Below are 19,709 nucleotides of genomic sequence, written 5' to 3' on the forward strand. Positions count from 1 at the left end.
CATTGTTTTTACCTTTCTATTGCCTCGTCATCCTCTTGCTGGAGCACCGCACCGACACCAACATCACAGGCATCGATAGCCCCCTTGAAAGGCTTCGTGTAATCCTGTGTGGCTAATACTGGGGCAGTGGTTAACACAGTTTTTAGGCTGTCAAATGCCTTTTGACAGTCTGCTGTCCACTAAAACATCTTGCCCTTTTTTAACAATTCGGTGAGTGGAGCAGCCACACTGCTAAAGTTCGGCGCAAACCTTTGGTAAAATCCACTCAACCCCAGGATATGTACCACTGCTTCTTTTGTCGATGGTGTGGGAAATTCCCAATTATTTTCGTTCTTGCATCCCCTGGGGCCATTTGTCCACGTTCAATAACATGTCCCAGGAAGGTGACTTGGGCTTTGGCAAATTCACTTTTCGCTAGGTTTACCACCAAGCCTGCCTTCCGAAGTCAATCAAACAAGTCCAATAAATGCTGTAAATGCACAAAACACTATATAGAACAAACAGGAAGACAGCTAACGATCCGCATCCATGAACATCAACTAGCCATGAAACGCCACGACCAGCTATCCTTAGTAGCCACACACGCAGACGACAACCAACATGAATTCGACTGGGACAACACTACCATTATAGGGCAAGCCAAACAAAGAACAGCCAGGGAATTCCTAGAAGCATGGCACTCATCCACAAACTCCATCAACAAACACATAGACCTGGACCCAATATACCGGCCACTACAGCGGATAGCTGAAACTGACAACCGGTAGTGGCAGGGACAGGCCACTATAAATGCCAGAGGAAACACCACAGAAGCGCTTCACTGGAGGCTCCCAAGCACTGAGGATGTCACCTAGACAGGGACGAAACGTTTGCAACAAAAAATTTCCAGCTCGGCGAACAGAACCACAACAACGAGCACCCGAGCTACAAATCTTCACCCAAACTTTGAAATGTTCCTTCCATGTGGGCGGCACGGTGGCACAGTGGTTAGCACTGCTGCCTCACAGCGCCTGAGACCTGGGTTCAATTCCCACCTCAGGCGACCGACTGTGTGGAGTTTGCATGTTCTCCCCGTGTCTGCGTGGGTTTCCTCCGGGTGCTCCGGTTTCCTCCCACAGTCCAAAGATGTGCAGGGTCAGGTGAATTGGCCATGCTAAATTGCCCGTAGTGTTAGGTAAGGGGTAAATGTAGGGGTATGGGTGGGTTTCGCTTCGGCGGGTCGGTGTGGACTTGTTGGGCCGAAGGGCCTGTTTCCACACTGTAATGTAATCTAATCTAATCTAATGAATGAATAACCCGGCAATGACCTTATTAGTCAATCTCTGAAATGTGGCTGGAGCGTATTTCATAGCAAATGGCATGACTTTGAACTGATATAGTCGATTTGGCGATACGAAAGCTGAAATTGCCTTTGCTCTCTCTGACAGAGGTACTTGCCTGTAGCCTCTGAGCAAGTCCAACTTAGAATTGTAAGTTGCTTCTCCCAGTTTTCCGACACAGTCTTCCAACTGTGGAATTGAATATGCATCAGTCTTTGTGACAGCACTGACTTTGTGATAGTCCACATATGACCGTTGGGTACCATCTGGCTTTGGCACCATGACTATGGGTGAACTCCAGTCACTGTAACACACTTCGATTATGTCATCTTGGAGCATGCACTCTATCTCCTTCTGAACCTCTACCAATTTTAGAGGGTTATTCCGAGAAGGATGTTGCTTAATCAGAAAAAATCTCCTATTTCTACATATGTACAATTAGGTTAGTACTTCCCAATTTATTTCTGCATATCTCCCCATGTGATAGTAATATCTCTTTCAGGTCATTTTGATTTTCTTGTGGAAGATAACTCAATAATATATCCCAATTTTTGACAACGTCCTCATTGTCCAATTTGATTTGAGGAATGTCCAAGTCAGAACCCTCTGAACGTGGTCCTTCCCTCTGTGCTGTAATCATTAACACCTTCTCCTCTTGCTTTCCTTCCCCCTCAAAATACCTTTTGAGCATATTCACATGACACGCTCTGTGAGGTTTCTTCCTGTCTGGAGTCCTTATCAAGTAGTTCACCTCACTCAATTTCCTCTCTATTTAATAAGGTCCACTAAACCTTGTTTTTAAAGGCTCACCTGTTACTGGGAGTAACACCGATACCTTATCCCCAATTGTAAAATTGCGAATTTGTAATTTCTTATCTGCTGCCTGTTTCATTGTATGCTGGGATACATTTAAATGCTGTCTAGCCAACTCTCCAGTTCTATTTAATAATTCTCTAAAATTTGACACATAGTCCAAATGGGTGGTCTCTGGATTCTGACTTATTAATTTCTCCTTCATCAATTTTAACAGCCCTCTTACATCATGCCCAAAGATTAATTCAAATGAACTGAATTTGGTCAATTCATTTGGTGCATCTCTGATCTCGAAAAGTACAAACGGGACTCCCTTATCCCAATCATCTGGATAATCCTGACCATAAGCCCTCAACATGGTCTTTAGAGTTTGATGCCATCTCTCTCGCGCTCCCTGTGATTCCGGATGTACGCAGTAGAATTGAATTGCTTTATTCCCAAGTTATCCAGAACCTCCTTGAGTAGTTTGGATGTGAAGTGTCATCCTTGATCTGACTGGATCTCTACTGGCAGCCCGTATCTTGTAAAACAATTTAAGTAATTCTTCTCCAACCCTTTTAGCTGTGATGTTGCATATTAGGGTTGCCTCTGAAAATCTCGTCGACATGTCCATTATTGTTAATAAATACTTATTCCCACTTTTTGTTTGAGGTAGGGGACCGACACAATCAGGATTAGAGTGGTGCTGGAAAAGCACAGCAGGTCAGGCAGCATCCGAGGAGCAGGAAAATCGACGTTTCGGGCAAAAGCCCTTCATCAGGAATAGAAGCAGGGAGCCTGCAGAGTGGAGAGATAAATGAGAGGGGGGTTGGGGTGGGGACCAAGTAGCATAGAGTACAATGGGTGAGTGGGGAAGGGGATGAAGGTGATAGATCAGAGAGGAGGGCAGAGTGGATAGGTGGAAAGGAAGATAGGCAGGTAGGACAAGTCATGGGGACAGTGCTGAGCTGGAAGTTTGGAACTAGGGTGAGGTGGGGGAAGGGGAAATGAGGAAACTGTTGAAGTCCACATTGATGCCCTGGGGTTGAAGTGTTCCGAGGCGGAAGATGAGGCGTTCTTCCTCCAGGTGCCTGGTGGTGAGGGAGCGGCGGTGAAGGAGGCCCAGGACCTCCATGTCCTCGGCAGAGTGGGAGGGAGAATTGAAATGTTGGACCACAGGGCAGTGTGATTGATTGGTGTGGGTGTCCCAGAGATGTTCCCTAAAGCGCTCTGCTAGGAGGCGTCCAGTCTCCCCAATGTAGAGGAGACCGCATCGGGAGCAACAGATACAATAAATGATATTAGGTTCCTCAAATGCTGGAATAGGTTTTATTACTGCCTGTGATTTTCCTATTAGCTGACATGTATAACACATCTGGCAAAATTCAACTACATCCTTGTATAGTCTGGGCCAGTAAAAATGTCTTTGCATTTTCACCTGTATTTGCCTCACCCCTAAATGACCTCCAAGTGGTAGCTCATGTACCACTCACAGCACCTCCTTTCTATACCTTCCTGGCAAAATAATTTAATGAATCTCTGCCCATTTCTCATCTGCTTGAATGTATGATGGTCTCCATTTCCTCATGAAGACATCATTTGTTAAGTAATAACACACCGGAATACATTCACTTTCTTTCTCAGTAAATGCCTTTTGACATAACTGTTTTAAGATCTCATCTTTCTGATGTAATTCAATCAGTTTGTAGAGCTAAAGATGTTTGCATGTTTACCTATTTGCTCCTTCTCTGTTCCACATTTCTGATCGAAGCAAGTTTTGGATAACACTGTGTCAGCCTCCTGTGCCTTTTGATCTCTCCTGCTTCAACTTGTGCCTCTTCACAATCAGGGAAAATCAGGGAAAATTCTTGGATAAACATTCTCCAGGTCTTCAGTTGCCTGTGTCTCCACTGGCTTTTCAACTACAGTAGGCAGTACACCTACCGGTGAATCAGCGATATCATTTGAAAGAATAAATTGTAATCCTGGAGCTGAGAGTTTGTCCAGTACACCTACCACAGATTCTCTACTCTTCTCTGGACTTTCCAGCCTCACTTTACACAATTGAGTGTTTTTTGTCTCACCATGAATTCCTGTGACTAGTACCTTTTCTGGCAATAGTCCCTCAGGAGTACATATATCCTCATCCTTCAGCATTACACACTGAGAGGATCCTGTGTCCCTTAATATTGTAACCTCCTTACTTACTACTCCTGGCCTATGTGAATAATAATTACCCTTGCATGTATATTGTTTTAAGCAGATCTGGCACTTCCTCCTTAACCAACCTCTGATCATCTTGTACACTCTGAGGCAGTTGTCTAACTTCCCTTGTGCTTTTTGTTACTAGTCCAACTCCCAGGCTTGTCTGGTTTTCCTACATCTGGCTTTCTCCTAGCCCACCAACACTGTGATTTTGTGCGGCCCACGTTATTACAATGAAAACACCAGAGCTTTTTAACTTCCTTGTCCCCCTCATGGGTTTCTTTATTACCCTGTGGTACATTATCCTTATGATCTTTACTGAGATCTACCTTTCCCTCTCCACGTGAGGATTTCTCTTTGCCCCAGTTTCTATCCCTCATGGACTGTAATTGATTCTGGAAGCCAAACGATGTTTTATGGACCAGCTCATAATCATCAGCCACTTCAGCTGCTAACCTTGCTGTTTTAACTCTCTGTGCTTCCACATGAGTTCACACTACTTCCGCACTAAGGTTACCCTCAGCCTTTATCTCCAGCCCTTTAAGCTGACTTTCCTTTTTAAGTGTCAGTTTCTGAAGCTCAAAAGCTCTCCCTTTTTCTTTCTCAGTGCTCTCTTTTTCCCTCTCTCCTGCTGCTCTCTCTTTTTCCCTCTCTTCTGCTTCTAATCATAACTCAAACTATTTCATTTCTGCTGCCCTTTCCATATCTCTCGCTGCGAACTCAAGCTGCTTCATTTGCAATTGACTAGACTTAATTATGATCTTCTAACCCTAACCCTAACCCTAACCTAATCCGAACCCTAATCTTCTTAATTATGACTTAATTATTAAGTCCAGACTAGACATAATTATGTTTTTTCTGAACGTACAACAGTCCCAATAAGCAAACTCTCTTTAAAACCCAGTATGAATGAAACACTGGCTGAAGTTGAAGAGCAGAAAGAGAGAGAGTTTCCACACAGCTCCCTGTTGAACTTCCAAACAGTTCAAGACTGAACTAAAACTGCTCAGCTCAGTGAGAGAACTGACCACTCCCCTTTCTTTCTGCAGGTCACTTCTAAAACATGACCCCTTTGGCCTCTAGTCTCATCTGTATAAACCAAAGACCTCTCAAAATACTTTCCATCTCTGCACCAAACCAGACTGATGGGAGCCCAGCCCGGTTTATTACGCCTCTGAAAAAAATCAAAACAGAGTCTTCTTGAGCCAAGGAACAGCGTTTAGAAAAAACATGGACTAGCTTTGTGACAACATGAGGTAAGAAGACCACTAAAATTTAGTAAGGAAAACGGGCAAGTCACAGTTCAGAGACACCACATTTGGATTATATGTCAAACTTTACAGAAAACTTAAAGTAGCGCAGCACGTGATGAAACAGAAATCAGACAAGAATTCAAAATTTTGTCGTTTTGCTGGTGGAGATAAAGTGTCAATATTCCTACCAGTGGTTGGTGAATTGTTAAAAGTAGTTTAGTGGGATGTATCAAATTGAAAGGAGATTGAGTGAGGTGACTTAGAGTCATAGAGTCATAGAGATGTACAGCGCAGAAATAGACCCTTCGATCCAACTCATCCATACCAACCAGATACCCCAACCCAATCTAGTCCCACCTGCCAGCACCCAGCCCATATCCCTCCAAACCCTTCCTCTTCATATATCCATCCAAATGCCTCTTAAATGTTGTAATTGTACCAGCCTCCACCACTTCCTCTGGCAGCTCATTCCATACACATACCACCCCCTGTGTGAAAAGGTTGCCCCTTAGGTTGCTTTTATACCTTTCCCCTCTCACTCTAAACCTATGCCATCTAGATCTGGACTCCCCCACCCCAGGGAAGAGACTTTGTCTATTTATCCTATTCATGCCCTTCATGATTTTATAAACCTCTATTGGGTCATCCCTCAGCCTCTGAATTTGATAAGAATGCCAGACAGAAGGAAAACTCACAGAATGTGTGACATGAATATGCTCAAAAGGAAAGCAAAATGAACATGTGTTATTTGTTACAACACAGAGTGAAGAACCAAATCCAGATAAATTTGAATTTGAAATTCCTTAAAATAAATTGGATAATGGGTCAGTTCTCAAAAATTGAAATGAATTACTGAGTTACCTTCCAGAGGAAAATCCAAATGACCAGAAAGAGTTATTATTATCACATGGACAGATGGGTGGGAATAAGCTGGGAACTAATAAGGTGATTGCACATGATATATGAAATGCTGCTCCAATTAAGCAACATCCCTATAGCCTTAACCCTCTAAATTTGGCACAGGTTTTAAATAAGAATAAAAGCATGCTCAAAGACAATATAATTGAAGGCGATTGCAGCAAATGGAGCTCACCCATAGTAATGGTGCCAAATTCAGATGGTACCCAATGATTATGTGTGGACTATTGCAAAGTCAATGCAGTTACACAGTCTGATTCATAACCTGTTCCACGGTATTGAGGAAGCAAGACAAGCAACTTATCTTTCGAAGCTGGACTTCTTCAAAGGATTCTGGCAGGTATCCTTATCCAAGAGAGTGAATGAAATTTCAGCTTTCACAATGTCAAATATTTAATATGAAAAGTGCACCAGCCACATTTCAAAACCTTCCCAATAAAAGTCTTTTTGGGATTACCCAATTGTGTGGTGTATATTGATGATCTGGTGATTTTTAGTCACATACGGAAGGAACGTTTGGAGTATTATCTGAATTGTTTGATTGACTTTGGGAGGCAGCCTTGGTGATTAAATCTGGCTAAGAGTGAGTTTAGAAAAGCCCAAGTCACATTCCTTGGTAATATCATTGGATATGGACTGGTGGCTTTACGGGATATGGAAACAAAGCTTATTGGGGAGTTTCCCACACCATCAATGAAAAGAGAAGTATTATAATTCCTGGGGCTGAGTGGTTTTTATCAAAAATTTATTCCAAACTTTAGCAGCGTGGCTGCTCCACTGACTTGTTAATGCACTGCAAAAAATTTCTTTGGACATGGAATGTCAGAAAGTGTTTGGCAGCCTGAAAACTGTGTTAACCACCGCCTCAGTGTTAGCCACACCTAACATTGTCCAACACCTCAGTCATTTAAGGTGGCTATTGATGCGAGTGATGTGGGTGTTAGTACTGCATTCTTGCAAGAAGATGATAAGAAGATAGAAAGAACTATTGGGCATTTTTCCAGAAAGTTGAATACTCATCAACAGAAACATTTCCCAATTGAGAAGGAGACCTTGAGCTTAATATTGGCAATGCCAGTAATGCGGCTGAGACAATTGTATATACAGAACATAGCCCCTTAACATGCTTGGAAAAAATTAAAGATAAAATACAAGCCTGTTTAGAGGGAGTTTGTTATTATTTGAAAATTATACGCATGACAGGATGAGAGAACATAATTGCTGACACATTGTCACGATTTTGATGAAGGAAGGTAAAGATGTTCGCAGGTGGAAGAAATGGATTGAAATGGACTATAATATGGAATGTTTTCATCTTTAGAGTCACTGGAATGTATATATATATAGTAGTGAACTAACAGAGTAAAACTAAAGGTTTTGTAAAAATGAAGCCATCTTTGTAAATTGATGGTTCTTTTTTTAACAGGAAGGTGTGACAATGCTATGGCTTTAAGAAGTGTATCTTGTCCTTTGTTTTGAAGGAGGTTTTGAGGTAGGGGCACTGGGTTGTCTATTTGAGCCAATAAAGTAAACAACTCATAAGGCCTTTTATTTTAAGTTAATAGAAGCGGCATGAATAGGTAGGATCAGACTTCCACAGATCTAGGGTTTAGTTTAGTTTGCAGCAGGTGTTGGGGTTTTGAAGTTGCTTGTGAAAGCTGTTATACATCACTCTCAACTGCAGCAAAAACCTGGAGTTCTCTCTCTCTCTCTCTCTCTGCCAGAACTTTCTCTTGGTGTTCTTTTCTCCTGAACTGAAGAAACATTTATTTTACTGAATTTGCCTCTGCCAAGGATGTGTTCATGGTATGTTACTATATTGGAACAGCTGTTGTTTAGTAAATTAAATAATCTATCATTCTGTTAAGTTTTCCTACAGACCTAACTGATTCCAATCCTTTAAATAAGATAAAAGTTAGCATCTAGGCTATCTCCTTGATATATGTGATGGGGTTCTTTGTTCTGGTCAATAGCAATATAGTTAGTGAATACAGGGATATTTATTAAAAATGGAGATGCAAAGGAATTTCTCCTCTCAGATAGTGAATGTCTGTGATTTTCTACTCCTGAGAATTTTGGGGGTTTGATCACTGAAAATATTTAAAGAGGAGGAAGGTGGATTTTTGAAAAATCGAGGAAGTCAGGCCAATGTAAAGCTGACATGAAAGTGGAAGTTGAGACCTGGGCAAATCACTCATGATCTTTTATAATGGCAAAGCTGGCTTAAGGGGCTGGAATGTTCTTAAATATCCCATGTACAGAAAACTGGACAGGTTAATTTGAAAAAATAATTTCTGCACAGATGCTTCGAAGGATGATGACTACAAATAAAGAAACAGGCAGTGCCTTGATCACCTGCAGAGACCTATTATTGAGCCTGTTGACACTCTACTCACACCATTGTGTACGATGTTTGATCACTCTGTCTATAAACTCTGGGCCTGTGAGCTTCTCCCTCACTTCACCTGATGAAGGGGCAGCATCCCGAAAGCTTGTGATTTCAAATAAACCTGTCAGACTATAACCTGGTGTCATGTGACTTCTGCCCCTGTCCAACCCAGTCCAACACCAGCACCTCCACATTATCATTACAAATAATCTTAGAACTTAGAACATAGAACATAGAACAGCACAGCACAGAACAGGCCCTTCAGCCCACTATGTTGTGCTGACCACTGATCCTCATGTATGCACCCTCAAATTTCTGTGACCATATGTATGTCAAGGAATCTCATAAATGTCCCCAATGACCCTGCCTCCACAACTGCTGCTGGCAACGCATTCCATGCTCTCACAACTCTCTGTGTAAAGAACCCGCCTCTGACATCCCCTCTATACTTTCTTCCAACCAGCTTAAAACTATGACCCCCTCGTGTTAGTCATTTCTGCCCTGGGAAATAGTCTCTGGCTATCGACTCTATCTATGCCTCTCATTACCTTGTATACCTCAATTAGGTCCCCTCTCCTCCTCCTTTTCTCCAATGAAAAAAGTCCGAGCTCAGTCAACCTTTCCTTATAAGATAAGTCCTCCAGTCCAGGCAGCATCCTGGTAAACCTCCTCAGAACCCGCTCCAAAGCATCCACATCTTTCTTATAATAGGGCGACCAGAACTGGACGTAGTATTCCAAGTGCGGTCTAACCAAAGTTTTATAGAGCTGCAACAAGATCTCACGACTCTTAAACTCAATACCCCTGTTAATGAAAGCCAAAACACCATATGCTTTCTTAACAACCCTGTTGGACCAAAATGGGTTTGAACAGAAGAATCCAAGCATTACATGAAAATTGGCGGTGTCTTAAATAGATTCCCCTGAGTGGAAGGCTCAACAACCAGGGCACATAGATTTAAGTTAAAGGGCAAGAGGTTTCGAGGTGAATGAAGGATGACTGTTTTTCAAAAACTGAAAGAACCATGCATGCTGGGAAACTGAAATAAAAGCAGATATCAATGGAAAAGCTCAGCAGGTCTGGCAGCATCTCTGGAGAGAAAGCAAAGTTAACATTTCAAGTCCAATGACCCTTCTTCAGTTTGAATCGTCACTGTATTCACGAAGCATCCTGTTCCATGGTTCCACAATGAGACTACATCCTGTATTCATGGGGCAAAATGATGTTTGACCCAGAATCTTCCAAATAAATTTGAGTAATTTCACTAGTTTATGCCCATTCCCAATATTCTTAGAGTAGGATTACCACCAGTAATGTTACAATGCAATCATCATTGGTAATGATCAAACAAAATAATAACTAGCATTGTTAGAGTAGTGTTGGCCCTTTATATTAGTTCAGAGTCAGTTTGTTTGCATAAGAACATTACCTGGCAATTACAATTACAATAGTACCACATTAGGTTACAGCAGAATTGAAAATAGTAGTGGCAAAAACAGCAATTACTGGCAAAGCTCAGGAGGCCTGGCATCATCTGTGGAGAGAAATTGTCAACCCGAAACATCAACATTTCTCTCCACAGATGCTGCCAGATCTACTGAACTTTTCCAGTAGTGATGTTAGTCCATGGTAATATTTGAATGGAATCAAAAATCGCCAATTAGAAATAGATAAACATCTAAAATATTAAAATAGTGTTTTCACCAGTAATGATCATTAGGTACTGAGGAGGGAGGAGGTAAACAGACCAATGTTACACCTTCTGCGGTTACAGGGGAAGATGTTGTTAGGCCGTAAGTGGGCACTAGGAGCGAAGGAGGAGCGGATTAGGGTGTCCTGGAGGGAATGGTCCCTGCGGAATGCTGACAGGGAGGGGAATAGGGGTCTGGTGGTGGAAATGGCTGCTAATGATCCTCTGGATGTGGACACTGGGATTGGTAGGAGAGGACAAGGAGGACACTATCGCTGTTGTGTGAGGGGAGAGAGGGGGTGAGGGACAAAGTGCAGGAGATGGGCCAGACCCAGCTGAGGGTCCTATCAACAACAGTGTTCAGGAAGGAGGGGGACGTTTCGGAAGCCCCCTTGTTGAAGTTGGCTTCATAGGAACAGATGCATTAGAAACGGAGGAGCTGGGAGAATGGAATAGAGTCTTCACAGGAAGCAGGGTGTCAGGCTTTTTAATCAAGGTAACTGCAGGAGTCGGTGGGTTTGTCGTAGATATCGGTGGCCAGTCTACACCCAGAAATGGAAACAGATATTGAAGACGAGAAAGGAAGAGTCAGAGATGGACCAGGCGAAGGTAAGAACAAGGTGGGAATTGAAAGCAAAATTCAGAAACCTTTCCAGTTCCTGATGAGAGAGGGAAGCAGGACTGATGATGTCTTCAATCTACCAGAGAAAAAGGAATATTCCACATACCCCACAAAGAGATAGGCATCACTGGGGCCCATGTGGGTTCCCATAGCTACCGGTTGCTGCCACTTCAACTCACCAGAGTCGAGAGTGTGATGCTGGAAAAGCACAGCCGGTCAGGCAGTATCCGAGGAGCAGGCGAATCAATGTTTCAGTCAAAAGCCCTTCATCAGGAATGTGGCTTGTGGGCCAGGGGGCTGAGAGATAAATGGGATGGGGGCAGCTGACAATGCGATAGGTAGAAGGAGGTGGGGGAGAAGGTGATAGATGGGAAGGATGATGGACAGGTCAGGAGGGTGGTGCTGACCTTGAGGCTTGGGGCTAGGATAAGGTGAGGGGAGGAGAATGAGGAAACTGTTGAAATCCACATTCATCCCATGTGGTTACAGGGGCCCAGGGCAGAATATGAAGCGTTCTTCCTCCAGGCGTTGTGGTAAGGGTTTGGTGGTGGAGGAGGCCCAGGACCTGCATGTCCTTGGTGGAGTGGGAGGGAGAGTTGAAGTGTTCAGCCATGGGGCAGTTGGTTTGGTGGGTGCGGGCATCCCAGAGATGTTCCCTGAAACGATCCACAACTAGGCGTCCTGTCTCCCCGATGTAGAGGAGACCACATCAGGGCAATGGCTGCAGTAAATGACATTGGTGGAGGTACAGGTAAATCCCTGTCAGATGTGGAAGGCTTCTTCGGGGCTTTGGACGGAGGTGAAGGGGGAGGTGTGGGCGCAGGTTTTGCAATTTCTGCGATGACAGGGAAAGGTGCAGGGAGGGGAGGGTGGGAGCTGGTGGGGGGGGAGGGGTGCTTGGATGTGACAAGGGAGTTGCGGAGGGAATGGTCTCTCTGAAATGTAGATAGGGGTGGGGAGGGAAATATAGTCCTAATGGTGGGGTCTGCTTGTAGGTTGCGGACGGTGATGCGATGTATACAGAGATTGGTGAGGTGGAAGGTGAGGACCGGGCTTGTTGTGTTGGGAGGGGTGGGGTTTAAGGGCAGAGGTGTGGGAAGTGGTGGAGATGTGCTGGAGGGCATTGGCAACCATGTAATTGCGATTGTGGAAGGGGGAGGCTGTGGGATGCTTTATGGTGGAACTGGTCATCCTGGGAACTGATGCGGCGGAGACGGAGGAATTGGGAATAAGGGATGGTGATTTTACAGGAGGTAGGGCGGGAGGAGGTGTAGTCCAGATGGCTGTGGGAGTCGGTGGGTTTGTAGTACATGTCCGTGGTTGGTCGGTCACTGGAGATGGAGATGGAGAGGTCCAGGAAGGGGAGGGAGGTGTCTGGGATGGTGCGGGTGAACTTGAGGTCAGGGTGGAAGGTATTAGTGAATTTAATGAACTATTCGACCTCCTCATGGGAGCACGAGGTGGCACCGATACAGTCATCAATATAGCGGAGGAAAAGGTGGGGGTGATGCCAGTGTAGCTGTGGAAGATGGACTGCTCCACGTACCCGACCAAGACGCAGGCATAGCTGGGGCCCATGTGGGTGCCCATGGCTGCCCCTTTGGTTTGAAGGAAGTGAGTGGATTGGAAAGAGAAGTTGTTAAGGGTGAGGACCAGTTCAGTCAGGTGGATGAGGATGTCGGTGGAAGGGTACTGGTTGGGATGGTGTGAGAAGAAGAAACAGAGGGCTTGGAGGCCTTCGTTGTGGCGGATAGATGTGTATAGGGACTGGATGTCCACGGTGAAGATAAGGCGTTGGGGGCCGGGGCAACAAAAGTCTTGGAGGAGGTGAAAGGTATAGGTGTGTTCCGAATGTAGGTGGAGAGTTCCTGGACTAATGGGGTCAGGATGCTGTCAATGTATGAGGAGTCAGGATTTGGAGATGCCGGTGTTGGACTGGGGTGTACAAAGTTAAAAATCACACAACACCAGGTTATAGTCCAACAGGTTTAATTGGAAGCACTAGCTTTCGGAGAGCTGCTCCTTAATCAGGCAATTGTGGAGAATAAGATCGTAAGACACAGAATTTATAGCAAAAGTTTACAGTGTGATGTAACTGACTGGGAGGGAACACCCCTGTCTGGCGATTGTTGTGTGGTGCCCATTCATCTGTTGCTGTAGCCTCTGCTCGGTCTCACCAATGTACCCTGCCTCAGGGTATCCTTACCTGCAGCGTATGAGATAGACAACGTTGGCTGAGTCACATGAGTACACGGTGGGAGGTGCCCACACTCATATTGGTGGTATCCATGTCCACACTCTGACACGTCTTGCAGTGTCTGCCGTGACAGGGTTGTATGGTGCTGTCCTGAAAGCCGGACAGTTTGCTATGAACAATGATCTGTTTGAGGTTTGGCGGTTGTTTAAAGATGAGAAGTGGAGGTGTGGGGAAGGTCTTGGCGAGGTTTTCATTCTCATTGATAATGCGTTGCAGGTCACGAAGAACATGGCGTAGTTTTCCAGCTCCTGGGAAGTACTGAACAATGAAGGGTATGCTATCGGTTGCAGCACGTGTCTGTCTCCTGAGGAGGTCATTATGGTTTCTCGCTGTGGCACGTCGGAACTGGCGGTCGATGAGTTGTGCATCGTACCCCGTTCTTATGAGGGCATCACTGAGTACTTCCAGGTGCCCGTCATGTTCCTCCTCACCTGAACAGATCCTGTGTATGTAGAGGGCTTATCCATATGGTATGGCTGTTTTAATATGTATCAGGTGGAAGCTGCAGAAGAGTAACATCATGAAGTTATCCGTGGGTTTGCGGTAGTGAAGTACTGAGGTGCCCATCTTTGATGGAGATGCATGTGTCCAAGAATGAGATGGATAGGAGAGAGTAGTCCATGGTGAGTTTGATGGTGGGATGAAACTCGTTGATATCGCTGTGTAGTTTTTTCAGTGACTCCTCACCATGGGTCCAGAAGAAGAAAATGTCGTCAATGTACCTGATGTATAGTGTTGGTTAGATGTTCTGCACACAGAAGAAGTCTTGTTCAATGTGTACATGAAAATGTTGGCATACTGGAGTGCAAATTTGGTCCCCATGGCTGTTCTGTTAGTCTGGATGAAGAACTGGTTGTCAAAGGTGAAAATATTGTGGTCGAGGATAAAGCGGATGAGTTGTAGGACAGTGCTCGGAGATTGGTAGTTGTTGGTGTTGAGTACTGAGGCTGTTGCTGCGATGCCGTCATCATGGGGGATGCTGGTGTAGAGTGCTGAAATGTCCATTGTGACGAGGAATGTTCCCGGTTCAACTGATCTGTGGGTGCTGAGTTTCTGTAAGAAATCTGTAGTGTCACGACAGAAGCTGGGGGTCCCCTGTACAATCGGTTTCAAGATGCCTTCGATATAGCCAGAGAGGTTCTCATACATGGTCCCATTGCCTGATAAAATGGGACGTCCTGGCGTGTTGGGCTTTGTGTAGATTAGAGTGGTGCTGGAAAAGCATAGCAGGTCAGGCAGCATCCGAGGAGCAGGAAAATCGACGTTTCGGGCAAAAGCCCTTCATCAGGACTCAGGCTTTTGGCTGAAACATCAATTCTCCTGCTCCTCGGATGCTGCCTGACCTGCTGTGCTTTTCCAGCACTACTCTAATCTAGACTCTGATTTCCAGCATCTGCAGTCCTCACTTTTACCTTGTGGAGATAGATGTCAAGCAAGCTTACAGAGCAGCCTGAGACAGCCTGCTCTCACTGAAGGTTCCGCCCAGGGAACCTGTCAATGCTGCATATTTCCAACAAGCTTCATCAGATACTGTACCAAGGGAAATAGAATGGAAATGACAAGGTAACCCAACATCTGCCAACCAGGGGAAGGTCAGTTCATGAGCTTCAGCAGACTGAGGTGCCTGGCCAAGAGAAACAGACAGTAGCCATTAACCTTGTAGCACCTTTTACCATTAACTGAGGAACATCCAAAATGAGTGATGGACCACACTTATGTGCAAACTGAACTGATACAGGCTACATTAGAAGATTCTGTGAAACACTAAAATCTGTCTAGGACCCAGCATTTCAAACCCAAAATCCAAACGAGTCCTGAAGGTAAACCATGACACGCCGACAAGGGTCTCTCGCGAAGCTCTGGTCAGAACACAATGAAACACTCTCCAACTCCAATCACACAGTCCATGAGGCACCATCGCTGCACCCAATAACAGCCCTGTCAAAAAAACAACAATGTGAAACACCAACTCTGAGTAAAACAGTGGACATCAACAGGCAAAGAAAGGTCAGAAATCACACATCACCAGGTTATCATCCAACAGATTTATTTGAAATCACAAGCTTTAGGAGCACTGCTCCTTCATCAGGTGAAACAAAGAACCCAGAATCAAGGAGATTTGACCAAAGTATTGAAGTTCAGAGATACTGTCCTACAAACCAGGCTCCAAGGACTTTTAATAAGCTGCAGCAAGCACACAGGATTGCACACACCCGCAGCACAGTGGCTCAACATTAGCACAGGACATGGCTTTGATTTCACTTTTGTGCAACTGTCTGTGTGGAGTTTGTACATTCTCCCCGTGGTCTGAGTGGGTTTCCTCCGGGTGCTCCAGTTTCCTCCCACAATCCAAAGATGTGCAGGTTAGGTGGGTTAGAGTCATAGAGTCATAGAGATGTACAGCATGGAAGCAGACCCTTCGATCCAACCTGTCCATGCCGACCAGATATCCCAACCCAATCTAGTCCCACCTGCCAGCACCCGGCCCATATCCCTCCAAACCCCTCCCGCTCATATACCCATCCAAATGCCTCTTAAATGTTGCAATTGTACCAGCCTCCACCACATCCTCTGGCACCTCATTCCATACACGTACCACCCTCTGTGTGAAACAGTTGCCCCTTAGGTCTCTTTTATATCTTTCCCCTCTCACCCTAAACCTATGCCCCCTAATTCTGGACTCCCCGATCCCAGGGAAAAGACTTTGTCTATTTATCCTCTCCATGCTCCTCATAATTTTGTCAACCTCTATAAGGTCACCCCTCAGCCTCCAACGCTCCAGGGAAAACAGCCCCAGCCTGTCCAGCCTCTCTAGCAACCCTGGCAACATCCTTAAAAATCTTTTCTGAACCCTTTCAAGTTTCACAACATCTTTCCAATAGGAAGAAGACCAGATTTGCACGCAATATTCCAACAGTGGCCTTCATCACTATCCTATCTACCTGCGACTCCACTTTCAAGGAGCTATGAACCTGCACTCCAAGATCTCTTTGTTCAGCAACACTCCCGAGGACCTTACCATTAAGTGTATAAGTCCTGCTAAGATTTGCTTTCCCAAAATGCAGCACCTCGCATTTATCTGAATTAAACTCCATCTGCCACTTCTCAGCCCATTGGCCCATCTGGTCCAGATCCTGTTGTAATCTGAGGTAACCCTCTTCACTGTCCACTACACCTCCATGGGACGTACCATGGGAAATGCAGGGTTACAGGGAAGGCGGGAGTGGGTCTTGTTGGAATGCTATGCAGAGGGTTGGTGTGGTCTGAATGGCCTGATTCCACACTGCAGTGATTCTATGACCTCCGCGATGCCCCTAATATTCCCTCGTACAAAGATAGACGCTCCGTGGGGTCACCCACCTTCTCAGATCCTGGCTCAAATAAACTCAGAATACACTTGTCCTTCCCACTGAAGGGTGAGTGCAGATTCAGAACAAACACAAACCCTACAGGGAGGGCATTGGCACAGAGACAATACAAGGACAGTGCTGTGGGTAAAACAAAGGATTCACTGTTGGAATATTGCGTGCAATTCTGGTCTCCTTCCTATTGGAAAGATGTTATGAAACTTGAAAGGTTCAGAAAAGATTTACAAGGATGTTGTCAGGGTCGGAGGATTTGAGCTGTAGAGAGAGGCTGGGGCTGTTTTCCCTGGAGTGTCGGAGGCTGAGAGGTGGCAGGCCCGTAGACCCACGATGTTGTGCCGAGACTTAATCCTAATGTAAAATATAGTAACTTAACCTATGCACCCCTCAACTCACTGCTATCCATAGAGGTTTACAAAATTATGAGGGGCATGGATAGGATAAATAGGCAAAGTCTTTTCCCTGGGGTCAGGGAGCCCAGAACTAGAGGGCATAGGTTTAGGGTGAGAGGGGAAAGATATAAAAGAGACCTAAGGGGCAACGTTTTCATACAGAGGGTGGTACGTGTATGGAATGAGCTGCCAGAGGATGTGGTGGAGGCTGATATAATTGCAACATTTAAGAGGCATTTGGATGGGTAAATGAATAGGAAAGGTTTGGAGGGATATGGGCCGGATGCTGGCAAATGGGACCATATTGGGTTGGGATATCTGGTCGGCATGGACGGGTTGGACTGAAGTGTCTGTTTCCATGCTATCCATCTGTATGACTTTATGACTCTAAGTAGATAGGGTTGTTAAGAAAGCATTTGGTGTTTTGACTTTCCTTCAGAGGGGGATCAAGTTTAAGAGCCGTGAGGTTTTGCTACATCTCTACAAGTCCCTGGTGGACCACACTTGGAATATTATATCCAGTTCTGATTGCCCTACTATAGGAAAGATACAGAGGCTTTGGAGAGGGTGCAAAGAAGGTTTACCAGGATGCTGCCTGGACTGGAGGGCTTGCCTTATGAAGAAAGGTTGACTGAGCTCGGACTTTTCTCTCTGGAGAGGAGGAGGAAGAGAGGTTTTAACATATTAGGAGAAAGGTATAGAGGGAATGTCAGAGGAAGGTTCTTTACGCAGAGAGCTGTGAATGCATGGAATGCGTTGCCAGCGGTGGTGGTGGAAGCAGAGTCATTAGGGTCATTTAAGCGACTGCTGGACATACAGACACAGCTGTGAATTGAGGTGTGTGTAGGTTAAGTTAGTTTATTTTGCATTAGGATTAAAGCTCGGCACAACATCGTGGGCCTAACGGCCTGCTCTGTGCTGTACTTTTCTATGTTCTATTCTATTTCTCAATCACGTTCGCGAGTTTACCAAGCCAGTCAGTACAGAGAGCTGGAACAAACTTTTGAAATCAGGATTTCAAAAACTGATGCAAACCAGGTTCCTAATCACAGGATATAGTTTCATGAAAATTGAGAGAGAGACAGTCATATCACAACAACTGCCATGATGTCTGAATCTTGAATCCCTTCCAAATCCAGTTATAGTTCAATCTCCTCTCTCCTGTCTGATGCCCAAAATCCTCTGACAGTTCAACACAGAACCTCTGACAGTGCGGCACTCCCTCAGTACTGACCCTCCGAATGTGCGGCACTCCCTCAGTACTGACCCTCTGACAGTGCGGCACTCCCTCAAAACTGACCCTCCGAGAGTGTGGCACTCCCTCAGTACTGACCCTCTGACAGTGCGGCACTCCCTCAGTACTGACTCTCCGACAGTGCGAGTACTGACCCTCTGACAGTGCGGCACTCCCTCAGCACTGATCCTCAGACAGTGTGGCACTCCCTCAGTACTGACCCTCTGACAGTGCGGCACTCCCTCAGCACTGATCCTCAGACAGTGTGGCACTCCCTCAGTACTGACTCTCTGACAGTGTGGCACTCCCTCAGTACTGACCCTCTGACAGTGCGGCACTCCCTCAGCACTGATCCTCAGACAGTGTGGCACTCCCTCAGTACTGACTCTCTGACAGTGCGGCATTCCCTCAGTATTGACTCTCAGACAGTGTAACACTCCCTCAGTACTGACCCTCTGATAGTGTGGCACTCCCTCAGTACTGACTCTCTGACAGTGCTGCACTCCCTCAGTACTGACCTTCCGACAGTGTGGCACTCCCTCAGTGCTGACCCTCTGACAGTACGGCACTCCCTCAGTACTGACCCTCTGACAGTGCAGCACACCCTCAGTACTGACCCTCTGACAGTGCTGCACTCCCTCAGTACTGACCTTCCGACAGTGCGGCACTCCCTCAGTGCTGACCCTCTGACAGTGCGGCACTCCCTCTACACTGATCCTCTGACAGTGTGGCACTCCCTCAGTACTGACCCTCTGACAGTGCGGCACTCCCTCTGCACTGACCCTCTGACAGTGCGGCACTCCCTCTGCACTGACTCTCCGACAGTGCGAGTACTGACCCTCAGACAGTGCGGCACTCCCTCAGCACTGATCCTCAGACAGTGTGGCACTCCCTCAGTACTGACCCTCTGACAGTGCGGCACCTCCTCAGCACTGATCCTCAGACAATGTGGCACTCCCTCAGTACTGACTCCCTAACAGTGTGGCACTCCCTCAGTACTGACCCTCTGACAGTGCGGCACTCCCTCAGCACTGATCCTCAGACAGTGTGGCACTCCCTCAGTACTGACTCTCTGACAGTGCGGCATTCCCTCAGTATTGACTCTCAGACAGTGTAACACTCCCTCAGTACTGACCCTCTGATAGTGTGGCACTCCCTCAGTACTGACCCTCTGACAGTGCGGCACCTCCTCAGCACTGATCCTCAGACAATGTGGCACTCCCTCAGTACTGACTCCCTGACAGTGTGGCACTCCCTCAGTACTGACCCTCTG

General features: G+C 45.8%; 1 long non-coding RNA gene across 2 annotated transcripts in view; it reads right to left on the reverse strand.

Moving 5' to 3' along the window:
- Positions 1 to 14,801: 14,801 nt before the first annotated feature.
- Positions 14,802 to 19,709, reverse strand: part of LOC148149683 (uncharacterized) — a 127,515-nt gene continuing 122,607 nt past the window's right edge. For both annotated transcript variants that reach the window (XR_015757562.1, XR_015757563.1), the window contains exon 3: positions 14,802 to 15,383. This is a non-coding gene — a long non-coding RNA (uncharacterized LOC148149683). The remainder of the gene's footprint in view (positions 15,384 to 19,709) is intronic.

Source organism: Chiloscyllium plagiosum, unplaced genomic scaffold, assembly GCF_037043375.1.
Source record: "Chiloscyllium plagiosum isolate Xiang-an unplaced genomic scaffold, Cpla_swu_hap1 HiC_scaffold_7, whole genome shotgun sequence".
NCBI classification, from domain to species: domain Eukaryota; kingdom Metazoa; phylum Chordata; class Chondrichthyes; order Orectolobiformes; family Hemiscylliidae; genus Chiloscyllium; species Chiloscyllium plagiosum.